Source organism: Zea mays, chromosome 9 (assembly GCF_902167145.1).
Source record: "Zea mays cultivar B73 chromosome 9, Zm-B73-REFERENCE-NAM-5.0, whole genome shotgun sequence".
Lineage (NCBI taxonomy): Eukaryota > Viridiplantae > Streptophyta > Magnoliopsida > Poales > Poaceae > Zea > Zea mays.
This window is the reverse complement of record NC_050104.1, coordinates 25,496,200-25,509,434: the sequence shown is the minus strand read 5'-3', so window position 1 is coordinate 25,509,434 and position 13,235 is coordinate 25,496,200. Positions and strand designations below refer to the sequence as shown.

The window sequence follows — 13,235 nt, the reverse complement described above, 5'->3', positions numbered from 1 at the left end:
GATCAATATCACGACCCTTCCAACATGCCTGAGTACTATCACTATGACTCGAGCTGAACATGTGAGTATTGTGAAATAAGTCGACCTATGTGTCGTCGCCTCGTTGGAGAGGTGTAAAAGAACTTGTATTTGAGTATTGTGAAGTTCGCTGGATGTTTATTGCATGAGAACTGGAGTTTGTGGTTGCATATGTATGTTGTATGTTATTTTGATGAACTCATGTTGTGTGGATCAATTAATATTTACTATACAAGTGAATTGAGCAAACTACAAATAAACCCTGCCAAAATTTTCATTTTTTCTGCTAAAAACGGTAAAAAAACCAGTTTATTTCACGGTTAACCGCCGGTTTCTACCGGTTTTTCGCCGATAAACCAATTTGAATTCAAACAGATTTGGTTTGGCCAAACCGGTCGGTTTTTACCGATTTATTGGCGGTAAACCGTTACCGGTGGGGGCGGTTTTTACATCCCCACCGGTTTTGTAAACCCTGATTCCATGCCACGCTTGTCAATTTTTCATAGTTGCTCGAGTATGTATTCTAAGGCTTGCCTCCGAAGGTACCGTTCATGACAACAAAAATATATTCGATGACACAGTTCGTGCAAAAGAGACTACACGCACTCACAACTATGAAAATTTGGCTTGTGTACAATCTGGTCGTTGTGTGGATTAAGTTTATTTATTTTGAATAGAGTTAGTTGGTACAGGGTGTTGTGTGAGGATGAATGATTGGAGATAGGAGGAAATATGAGAAAAATGAAATAGGGAGAGGTATTTTAAAATAATGGAATAGTACGAATAGGGGACGATGAGAGGAGGAATGGTTGTTGATAGCAAACAAAAATCCTAGTTCTACCCAGGGAAAACTTTCTCGGCGAGAAATTTTCGAGAAAACCGAAAATCGCGTTTCTCGCTAGGGTCTGGTTATTTCCCTTATCGCTCAAATTTTTTAGCTGTTTTGAATTTAGCCGGCCCAATCCAGTTCGTATGTATTTGGGCTGTGAATAAAAGGCCCAAAATACTACTGATGTATAAATATGGAACCCTAAAACATCTCAGGCCGCCACCTGCTAGCCAGCCGCCCAGCTGCCGCTGTTTAGTTTTTTTCCCTGGCTTCTCTGCTGTTCGCCTGTTCTAGTGTTCTTCACGGTCACGGGCAGGCTGCAGCTTTGCAGATTGTCTCCATCCCGCCAATCCCGCCAGCAACCCAGCACAACCGCTCGTCAGATTTGCTGCTAGCTTCTTCCGTGTGGCTGTTCTCCAAGAGTCTGACGCCCACAAATTTGCTGCTAGCTTCCACCCTCTGACTCCCACGCTGCCCGCACTACCATCTCGTGTGAAGGAAGAGCTGTGCGCGAGAAAGTTCTGCATATGTGTTGTTGGCCTGCTGTGCACTAGTTCTTCACGTGGCGGCTCTCCACAAGACAGGTATAATACTACTGTATTTTTTGTACAACTTGATGCATTTCAGTTGGTGATCTGTTCTACCGGCTAGCAGCAAGCGCAGGACAGCGACGAGTTGGGTGGAGGCGCTGGCACAATTCCTGCGATGTTGTGGGATTCGGACAGCGAAGATGAAGTGCACGTGGTTGACCATCCTAGTGAGCATCGTGTTGCTACTCACGTAGAGAAAGGAAAGACCATGGCTGATGCCAACGCATCTTTTAGTGGTGCTGATGTGGTGCTTGATCGATATGGTAATTGATTTTATTGTTTAATATATACATGTCTCGCTAAAATAAATTTCTGTAGAATACTACTGAATTTCCGTACAAATTTATGATCAGATAGATTTCTATCAATTGCACATATTTGTGACCATTTGTGAGATACTATTTGTTAGAAATTTATGTAGATTGTTATTGGTAATATATTTGCTAAAATAGTGTTTGGTAATTGTCGGGGACCATAATTAGGGGTACCCCAAGACTCCTAAACTCTGCTGGTAACCACCATCAGCACAAGCTGCAAAGGTCTGATGGGCGTAATACAGGTCAAAGCTCCATCCACTCAAGGGACACGATCTTGCCTCGCCCGAGCCCAGCCTCGGGCAGGAACAGTAGACCCAGGCGGATTCACGCCTCGCCCGAGGGCCTCCTCAAGCAACGGGCGCACCTTCGACTCGCCCGAGACCCAGCTCGGGCAGGCTTCGCAGTGAAGCAACCTTGGCCAGATCGCCTCGCCAACCGACCATATCGCAGGAGCATTCAATGCAAGGATCGCCTGACACCTTATCCTGACGCGCGTTCCTCAGTTGACAGGGCCGAAGTGACCGCAGTCACTTCGCCCCTCCACTGACTGACCTGACAGGAAAACAGCGTCGCCTGCCCTGTTCCGACTGCTGTGCCACCCGTCAGGGTGAGGCTGACAGCAGCCGAGTCCAGCTGTAATACTCAAAAGTGTATAAAAGGATTATATGGTGATATCCTTATTTTATGTGTCATATTTGCATCATGAAAAGAGCATACATGTAATTAAGAGGATTTAATCCAAACAAATGATTCAAAAATAAAATAAAGTACATCTTGTTGGAGTTTCATGTTTGTGCATTAAATAAAAATAATAATAATATAAAAATGGCTAGAAATTGGATTAAATCCTAAATTGAAAATTAGGGTTTGAAAGTAAGAAGAGAAATGATATAAATATAAATAATATAAATATATTTCTAGAATTTGTATTTTTCATTTCATAATATGATTTGATAACAAATTTGCACAAGGTTTGAAACTAAATTCGAATTCAAATTGAACTTGAAAATAAGAAAGAAAAGGGAAATCAGAAAAAGAAAAAGAATAAAAAGCTACCTGGGCCGACTGTACCAAATTTCGGCCCACCATGCCATTCCCTCCGCGCGGCCCGTCTCTATTACAGGCTCGCGCCGACAGCTGGGGCCAATCTGTCAGCCTCCTTTTTCCACCGCAGGGTCACTGGAGTCTCTGCCGTGTGGGCCCTCCCTGTCACCCACTCGTGCGCGTCGTCCACCTCCCGCAACAGACGCTCCCGAGCTCGTCGGGAGACCGCGCCGAAGTCGGCGGGCCGTTGAAGACTGACCCTGTTTCCCCCTCGCGTATGAAAACTCCGTTGCGGCACTTTCCTAACCGCTTTGCCGCACTTGCCCCTCGACCCGAGCACCACCGTCGTAGCAGAGGGGAGGGGAATAGGAATCCGTCGCGCCGCCGCCGGTGATTCTCATCGGTGCTCGCGCACGGGTCCGCGCGTGTGGTCAGGGGCGTTCGCCGGGGACCCGTGAAGTTTCTGGAGTGCTCAATTCGAACTGCGGAGCCTCGGGGCGACTTGAATTGCTCGCCGCAGTTCGATCTCCACCGTGGGACCGCTTCGCGCCGTGACCGGGTGTCCCTGCTTCGCCGCCGTCGGTAAGTACTCCCCATACCGATTCGCCCATGCACCTACACCGTGTAGCATCAGTTTGATTTGGAAATAGTGCGCTGGGGGGGGCTTGAATCGCGCGCTCGCCGGAATGGCGCCACCGTGGGGAGCTCTGCTCCGTCGTCGGGTCGTGGTGGTGTTAGGCAGACGGCGTCGGGGCCGTCCGATTGGCATCGCGCGGCTGTGAATAGATGGAACAAACCTATACGCGATATTGAATTAGAAGCGTAGATCGGGGATCCTACGGTTTAGGTAAGGTCAAGCATCATTGAATCTGGGCGGTTGGATCAAGATCCTGCGGCTCGGATTCAATACCAATTCGCAGCGCGCTGGTCTAATCTGGACCGTTCGGATCTAATCCAACGGCCCATATCTAAGGATACCCCTTCGCGGGTACACTTTACAAAAGAGACCTTAGGTTTTTAGGATTTAGAACCCGCCGTCCCTTGCTACAGCCCTCCGAGTCTCGGGGATCTTTTTAGTTTAGCCCCTGCGTTTTCTGATAATTGATGCCCAGTCCAGAGACGTTTAAAAACAGAGAAATAATATTAGAAATTCATTTTTAATACAAAAACAATTCCAGAAACTTGTAAAATGCATAGAAAATTCATTTTTACTCCAAACTGAACCATTCCAATTTCTAAAATTTTGTAATATTATTCTCTAACACTTAGAGTCACTGTTTTGACATGAACTCTGTTAGAAAATTTATTTATCATTTAACCCTATTTTAGGCACATTAAATCTTAGAAAATTCATAACTTGAATTCTATAACTCCAAATTTAGTGATTCCAGTTCCTATGATTTCATTTTAATGTGTAGATGTTTACTGTATATTTTATTTACATGTTTGGTGTGATGTTGATTTTGGCTATACTATGTATGTATTGTGTTGATGCGAATAGACGAGCAAGCCACTGTGAAAACTGAGGTTCAACCAGTAGAAGTAGCTGAGCAGGAGCTCATTGAAGGCAAGTTGTGTCCTTGATCACTTACTTTTTCCCAACCATGTTCTTATTAATTATAATGATCTGCATAAGATAATTTTGATGGGGACCCAATAGGTTACCCCAGTTTTGATATCTTTATACCTTGTTTACCACTGAAATATTTTTTGGGTAGTACCTGCTATTGCTTTATGTGGATTTGGGTATGAAGATACATTATTCATAATTACTCTTTTATTCTATTTTATTATTACTGTTCATGTTAAGATCATTATGTTAATGGGAACATGGAGCGACCACCCGGGAAAACAGTGCTACCACAAGGGTATAATGGGACGCCCTTGGCTGATTAACTAGGAAAGCTAGTGGAGGTCTTCCTTACCCGAAAGGGGCAAGGGCAGTAGGGGAGTGGTCAGTGTAGGGAGGTCCTTGGGTTGATTTTGCTGCGATGGCGGTCAGGCAAGAACCCTGCACTGGAGCTTCCTATAAACTGTAGCGGGATTTCTGAAGCTAGTGGAACTTTGTAAAGGCCTCGTAGTGTTACCCTGCCTCGCCTCCTCGGTAGAGGTGTATGGGATTGGCCATCTCTTGGCAGATGGGTAACATGACTTGTGGGTAAAGATGCGCAACCTCTGTAGAGTGTAAAACTGGTATACTAGCCGTGCTCACGGTCATGAGCGGCTCGGACCCTCACATGATTAATTATGGAACTTAAATTTAATTTGACATTTGCATCGCATTTGGGATTATTTTACTATTACTTTTCTTTATTATTATCAAGGTTTGGTATTTACTTACACTTAGTAATTGCTAATAAAATTTTGACCAACTTATAAAAGCAATGCTCAGCCTCAGCCTTTATTCCATTGATCAGCCTTACACTTCATGAACTCCCACCTTTGGTGAGTTCATGCCACATTATTCCCCACGACTTGTTGAGCTATGAACGTATGTGAGCTCACTCTTGCTGTCTCACACCCCCCCCCCCCCCACAGGAGAAGAACAGGTGGTCGAAGAGGAGTCGCCTAACACTGAGGAGTTCGATCTGATCTAGGTGGCGTTTCTCAGTCGACATTGGCGCCGACGATCCTTAGTTCGTTTTATATTTACTCTTTTATTTTGTAATAAGTCTTCCGCTATGTAATAAATACTCTGATGTTATTGTGACATTTATCTCTATTCACTCTGTTATTATATATGTTGTCTTCTTGGCGCATGTATGAGATGCACCCGGCTTTGTCCTTTAAAACCGGGTGTTACAGAAGTGGTATCAGAGGAAATGTTGACTGTAGGACGAAACCTAGATAGAAATGGACAAACCCTTACCTACTTATCTTACTCTGATTCATTCCATACTTACCTTATCTTGAACCTGTCTCACCTTTTGCTACTCTACTCTGATTATACTTACCTTTACTACTCTAAGACAAGATGGATTTCACACCCTGGAATCCTGCCACTATGATCTTCTTAAGAGATAGGGAACCTAAGACGAAATTAAAACTATTTTCTCTATTTAAAAATGTTGATTGATTGTTCTGATGTTAAATGCTTGATTTGCTTCTTTGGTTGATTGAAATAGTATAGACGGGCATCTTAGCATGTACCACCATAAGGTAATGTATTAGCTTTAGTAGATAACACACTAATCTACTTAGCTAATAAATCCCCCGCAGTAACATTCCTCGTAATTACTCGCCTTGTCTACAATTCTTCCTTTCTTACCCTGTATTTCTAACCCAGATGGGCTACCCCTATAGTGTTAGAAGAGAGCACTATAGACGTGATCCTTGGTATGTCATGGTTAAGAAAGGTAAAAGCAGTTTATACACTGTGCTAAAGGAACCGTAGAACTCACCAGTTCCAAAGGACAAAGTTTTGAAGTTGAAGTTGCAGTAACTACCACCATCAGACTAGCGACATTCTTAGTAGATGAGAAGTTTTTGGGTGACAACATCCGTGCAGTTAGAGATTTTTCGGATGTCTTTCCAGAGGAGTTACCAGGGATGCCACCATATAGGGAAGTTGAGTTTGTAATTGATCTTCTACCTGGAACTGCCCCTATTTCTAAACGGCCATACAGGATGTCCGTAGAAGAACTAAAGGAACTTAAGAAACAATTAACGGAATTACAAGAGGCTGGGTACAATCGTTCGAATTCCTCACCTTGTGGAGCGTCGATTCTAATTGTATAGAAGAAAGAAGGATCCCAAGGGATGTACGTGGATTATAGGTCCCTTAATGATGCTACTGTAAAGAACAAGTATCCATTACCCCACATTGAAGATTTATTTGATCAGATGAGAGGTGCAAGGGTGTTCTCTAAGATTGACCTTAGATCGGATTACCATCAAATGAAGATTAGACCATCGGATATCCCTAAGACGGCTTTCTCAACCCGATATGGTTTATATGAGTTCACCGTTATGTCATTTGGACTAACTAGTGCACCAACCTATTTTATGGATCTGAAGAATAAGATGTTCATGATCTGGATAGATTCGTCGTGGTTTTCATCGACGATATTTTTATTTATTCCAAGTGTGATAGTGATCATGAGGAACATCTGAGATGGGTGCTACAGAAGCTACGAGATAATCAACTCTATGCCAAGTACAGTAAGTGTGAGTTTTGGATTGACAAGGTGTCATTTCTTGGACATATCATTTCTAATGGAGAAATATCAGTGGATCCTGCTACAGTCAAGGAGATAGTGGCGTGGAGCATACCCACTACAGTTACGAAGATTCAGAGTTTCTTGGGACTTGCAGGATATTATCGGAGATTTATTGAAGGATATTCTAAGATTGCTAAGCCTACGACCTCGCTTCTGTAGAAAGGAAGAGAGTTTAAGTGGGATGAGAAGTGTCAAGATAGCTTCGATTAATTAAAGAAGAGATTGATGTCACCACCAGTGTTGGTTATGTCGGATCTACAAAAGGGATTTGACATTTATTGTGATGCATGTGGCTAAGGCTTTGGATGTGTGCTTATGCAAGAAGGACACATGATTGCCTACGTGTCTCGTCAGCTGCGGAAACATGAGTTGAACTACCACACTCAAGACTTAGAACTGGTAGCTATAGTGCATGCGCTTAAGATTTGGAGACATTATATTATGGGAACCAAGTGTCAAGTATACACGGATTATAAGAGTTTGAAGTATATATTCATTTAGAAGGATCTCAACCTTAGGCAACGTCGTTGGTTGGAGCTTATTAAGGATTATGATTTGGAGATTCACTATCACCCGGGCAAGGCAAATTTGGTTGCAGATGCCTTGAGTCGAAAGGAGCATGTTCATTCAGCTGTTGTTGCCCAGCTACCCGATGAGATTGTTAAGGATTTCAGGAGACGTAACCTGGGGATAGTTGCTCACACTGAAGGAGTTACTGTTGATATGAAACCTACTTTGGAGCAAGAAATCTGCAAAGGACAAATTGGTGATGCTAAGATACAAGAGATTAGGGATCTGATTACTGAAGGTCGAGGTCCGAAATTCACGGACGATGAGCAAGGCATAATATGGTTCAAGGATCGGATATGAGTTCCCGAGATTGAAAGCCTTCGTGTGACTATTTTAAAGGAGGCCCATGACTTGGATTATTCTATTCATCCTGGTAGTACGAAGATGTATCAGGATTTGAAGCAAAAATATTGGTGGTATGGATTGAAGAGAGATGTGGCTGCCCATGTGGCTAAGTACGATGTATGCCAAAGAGTTAAGGCTGAACACCAGAGGCCAGCTGGACTATTTTACCCATTAAAAATACCCGAGTGGAAGTGGGAAGAGATTGGTATGGATTTCATTACTGAATTGCCTTGCACCCAGAAAGGATATGACTATATATGGGTTATTGTGGATAGTGAAAGTTGCCTAGAGGGGGGGTGAATAGGCAAGTTAAAACTTTTTCAACAAAAACTAGAAGCAAACTGGGTAAAACTGAATTGATCTCGAAATTCACCTAGTTAACTTTGGAAATGAGATGTTCTAAATGATCCACAGGGTTCAAAGTAGTAGATCTGAGAAGGGCACTTCTCAAAATCCACACACCAAAAAGATATAAACAATCTTCCACGGAATGGTGAGAGAACGAAGAACACTAACAAACACAATGAGGAAGAACACAAGATACACAAGATTTATCCCGAGGTTCGGTCACACCACAAAAGGTGCCCTACTTCCTCGTTGAGGCGCCCACAAAGAGCTGGGTCTCTTTCAACCCTAATCCTCCCTTTGCCGACCACAAAGGTCAAGCCCACACAATAATCTTTGCTCAAACGAGCGGGTAATACAAACTTTCTTGTGGTCTTCCACAAGATTTGGAGACTCACAAGAGACACCTAGTCGTCTAGGAGCTAGAAGCTCCAAGAGTAATGAATCCACAAAGAACTCGATGTAGTACCAAAGCTCGAATGAAGAAGAAGAGCAAGAGAGATTTAGAGATGAAGCACAAAACCGCAGCTCTCAAGCTCACTCAAAGATTTCTCTCCAAAGATTTGAAATGGGAGAGGCAAGAGATGTGTGTGAGAGAGAGGGAGGTGTTTCTTGGGTTAGAAATGGAGTTCAAATCGTGCTCACTACTATGGGGAGAGAGGTAGGAGGTAGTATATATAGTTGGAGCTCAAAACTAGCCGTTGGGGCCGATTTTTCTGTTTGAGGGCGGTTGAACCTCCCCCTAGGGCGGTTGAGCCTCCCCTGGCAGGCCTGGCAGCCTGTCTGCCAGTCTGACTGGCAGACTGACGCGCAGACTGACCGCAGACTGGTCAAAGTTGACCAAAACCGGTTGAACCGCCCAGGGGGGGCGGTTGAACCGCCCCTGACAGCTCCTGGCGACCTGTTTGCCAGTCTGACTGGCAGACTGCAGATCAGAGGTCAGAGGGGTCAGAGACCAGCTGAACTGCCCCTCAGGACCAGTTCAACTGGTCTTGACCAGAGAGTTTAGGAGAGAAAACCCCAGCTCAACTGCCCGGAGGAAAGTTCAGCTGGTGTATGGTCAAAGAGGTTCACAGCTGAAGTTGAGTTCAGCTGAAGTTCAGCCCAGCTGAAAAGCTCAGCTGCAGCTGAAGAAGCTCAACTCAGCTGAAGTTCAGCTCAGCTGAAAAGCTCAGCTGTAGCTGAAGAAGCTCAGCTCAGCTGAAGTCCAGCTCAGCTGAAAAGCTCAGCTGCAGCTGAAGGAGCTCAGCTCAGCTGAAGTCCAGCTCAGCTGAAAAGCTCAGCTGCAGCTGAACAAGTTCAGCTGCTTTTCAGCAAGAACACTCTAGGTTTCTCAAACCTAACCATGGTCAACCATAGAACGATAAAGAGATTTTTGCTTTTCATAAATAGCTTTTGAATAGAGAGGTTTGAGCTTTGGCAAACACCAACCTTCTTTTTGGATCCCCCTTTATAGTACGACGATTCCTATACTCAAGTTAAATAAAATAAAATGAAGTAAACTCCTTGAGTCATTGGTGTCTCATGTGTGATTTCCCCATGGCATTGCTTCATAAGGATCACAAACACCTTTGTCTCACCTTTTGAAGCAAACTCAAATCAAACCCTGTGACTTGTACCATATCACCTTATATGAGTTCAAATCATGGCTTCAAGTCACCTTACTGATGCATCAACATGTTGTAACTCTTCATAGCTGATTAGTTCATCGACTTAGTGCAAGTACTCTCTTCTTCACCTTAGCCATGGTACCTCGGTCTACAAGCCGTCGCTTGGCCTTCACCTTCGCTTAGTTCCTCGAAGCCCTTTCCTTGCTATCTTCACCCTATCAAGCCATTCTTGAGTCACATCCTATTGAGCATCCATTAAGAGAATCATTTCTTCAATATTGTGAACCTTGCTTGAATGTCTTCTAGATATAACTGTTAAGATTAATCAAGCTTTAGTTTGATTCTCATAGAAGCATATATGGACTGATAGTAATATGGTCAAGCCAATTCACGATTCCTCATATCTTATTCACTTTGGCTTGACCAATCCTCTTAATCACTTCAACCTCTATTATGATCATATTTATGCATAGTGATTTCTCAGGACTTGTCCATATATTCAAACCAATATAGAGACCATATTATATCCATTTGCATTGTCTCACTGGTTATTTCACCTTGTGTTGAACCTTGTTCACTGATCATTATACACTATTCAAGTATGTTCATCATACTGAATTTCCTGTTCAACACTTAGCAAACTTGTTAGACCTTTAAATGTGTTGTTATCCAAATCACCAAAACTCACAAAAGGGATGAATGCACTTTCAATCTCCCCCTTTTTGGTGATTGATGACAACACATTTAAAGCTTACATAAGATTTGATAAATAAGATTTTGAATCCTATGATATAGTTTCCTCCCCCTAAACATGTGCATTTCAGAAAATAACACTTTTGTACTCAAATGCCAAAAGCACATATTTAGGTCAAAGTATAGACAACTTATATCATACTATTCATAGGGTGCAGTGTGTCATAAAATAAACGTGATGCTCATGACATGGAATGCACTTATCAACTTTCTTCATCTTATGTTTTTCTTATGATTCCCCCTTTTGTTAATTATTTCTCCCCTTTTCTAAAATAAAGATAAGCTTTAATGCAAAATTTCTCCCCCTTTGTCATGAATCTCCAAAAAGGATACAAAGAATATAAAGGGTAGAAATTATGATTTAAGCAAGATGTGAACACACTATCATGAAAAAGATCCTTAGATGACAAAAAAGTAATGTAGAAGTGACATGAAGTGATGTACCTTTGCGTTTTACCTTTTCAAGGGGGTGTTCCAAACTTGTGTTGGATTTAGAATTCATTTGCAAGCTCTTGTTGGCATAATTGTGACATAGGTCCAAGATATCAAATGAAGATTGTCATACTAACTGAAAGATAAATCTTGATACCTGGAGTCTAGATGTCACCTAGCATTTTCTTATCACAACAAGAGGCAACATGATAATTGCACAAGTATGGATTATGCAACTAGTGATCATGTATGAAAAATATCAATTGAAAAACACCAATTGATACAATTTGATAGATAAATAGATCACTAATAGCATATTACACTAAGTTCTCCTCAAGTTTTAGTGCACACATATATATATGAGTTCAATTGATATCTGTTGAGAGTACTTATTTGCAACTTAAAGTACCATTAGCATAAAAGGAGTATCAATTGAACATAATCATACAACATAAGAAACATGTGCACTATTTAATCAATTAAGTTCTAGACAGGAGAATCTATAAGTTATGCTACTTCAGATATTTGTAATCAAAAAAGATGTGATACATATTTACCAATTTTAGATGACGTTGGAGTAGCATATACAGGAGAAACTCATTCTCTTATGAAATGTATAGAAGATACATTTATTGGAGCAAAGAATCTTTGATACCCATCAAAATTTGCAGTGGAAGCAATTGTCTTTGCCCGAAGATTCCTTTCTAATTCGAGACTACACACATAATAGACTTGGAAATGAAGTTAGTCTCAAAGATTCAAATTATAGACTATTCTCCCCCTAAATGTGTGCATACAAGTGATGAATACTTGTTTAGCTTATGCACTTGGACTTGTGAGGTCAGGGGATTAAGTCCTACAATTTGAACCTTGGTACAAATAAAGTATGAAAATGTGAAATTGTACCAATTTAAGGAATTACTCATAATTAAAAGGTATATTAATAGACATGATATGCAATATTTTAAGTCAAGATTCTTGAGAAGTTAGCATGTTTGACTCATACCTCACTAAGATGACTTAAGACTAACTTATGATATCACCACAAGAGGTATTAATCAAATATCTAGAGATTCTTTAATCGTCACCACAAGTGCAACCTTATGATGTGACTTAAGATATTGCATATACATGCACACACTAGCATGTAACAGCCTAGATACACAAATGTAATACAATAGTTCATGGAGTGACACACCTTTGTTCTACGCCACATGGTCTCCATTATAATCATGAATTTCCATCTTAGCTTTTGATAGGATTGACATTTCAAAGAGAAACTCATCCTCTTCAAACGATCAAGAGAAACTCATTTTCTTGATAGGTTCAAGAGAAACTCATTTTCATTTCTATGGAACCATTCATCCTCATTTGAAGCTCTCCAAGGTGTGAGACTACACAACATGAACTTGAAAGAAATCATTAGTCTCACAAGATATAGGCTAAACTCTCCCTCAATTTGTGCATGCAAGAGTACACAAAGTACACTTATGCACATTAACAATGTGAGGTTAAAGGAGATGTTTGTACTATATCTTGGCTTAACATAACATGCTTTATATAGATGATGAAAATTAAACCAATTGAAGATTTAAGAACTGAAAGTATATCAATTGAAATCCTGAAGGGTAAAGCATGCTAATATGAACCTCAAACCTCATAATGAAGGATATCATATAAATATGTCACTACATCTTCATTATTTGGTTGACAAAAAAAATAACTCCCTTCTTGAATCACTGTGATCTCTTTTCTCTTTACGATTTCATCCAACCAAGTGATCTTGAACTTCTTTCATCTTTTCTTGATTCGATCATACTTGATATGAGATCAATTGAAACTCAATGATTGAAACAACCAAGACTCTTATATCCATAGATTTTAAATCCATCTTGAAAACACTTGGAAGGACCTTATTGAAACACTTAGAAAAGAGAGCATTAGAAAAACAAGGGAGGGTTTCACAAATGATAATCCTTATATGTGGATGGAGAATGAATCATCATTCTTGAAACCCAAAAGGATAGATTAAATTCCTTTAAACTAGTGCACACATATAGTTGATCTCAAAGTTATATGCACTGTTGAACATTTTATATTGCAAGGAAATTAACCTATACTATGGAACATCCCACTAAGGATAGAATACTAAAACAACTGAA

General features: G+C 41.2%; 1 pseudogene across 1 annotated transcript; it reads left to right on the top strand.

The window, feature by feature from the left end:
* Positions 1–1,082: 1,082 nt before the first annotated feature.
* Positions 1,083–2,444, top strand: LOC100383298 (uncharacterized; annotated as a pseudogene). Its single transcript, NR_157334.1, has 3 exons — positions 1,083–1,431; positions 1,502–1,700; positions 1,920–2,444. The product of NR_157334.1 is annotated as an uncharacterized protein (transcript).
* Positions 2,445–13,235: the final 10,791 nt, after the last annotated feature.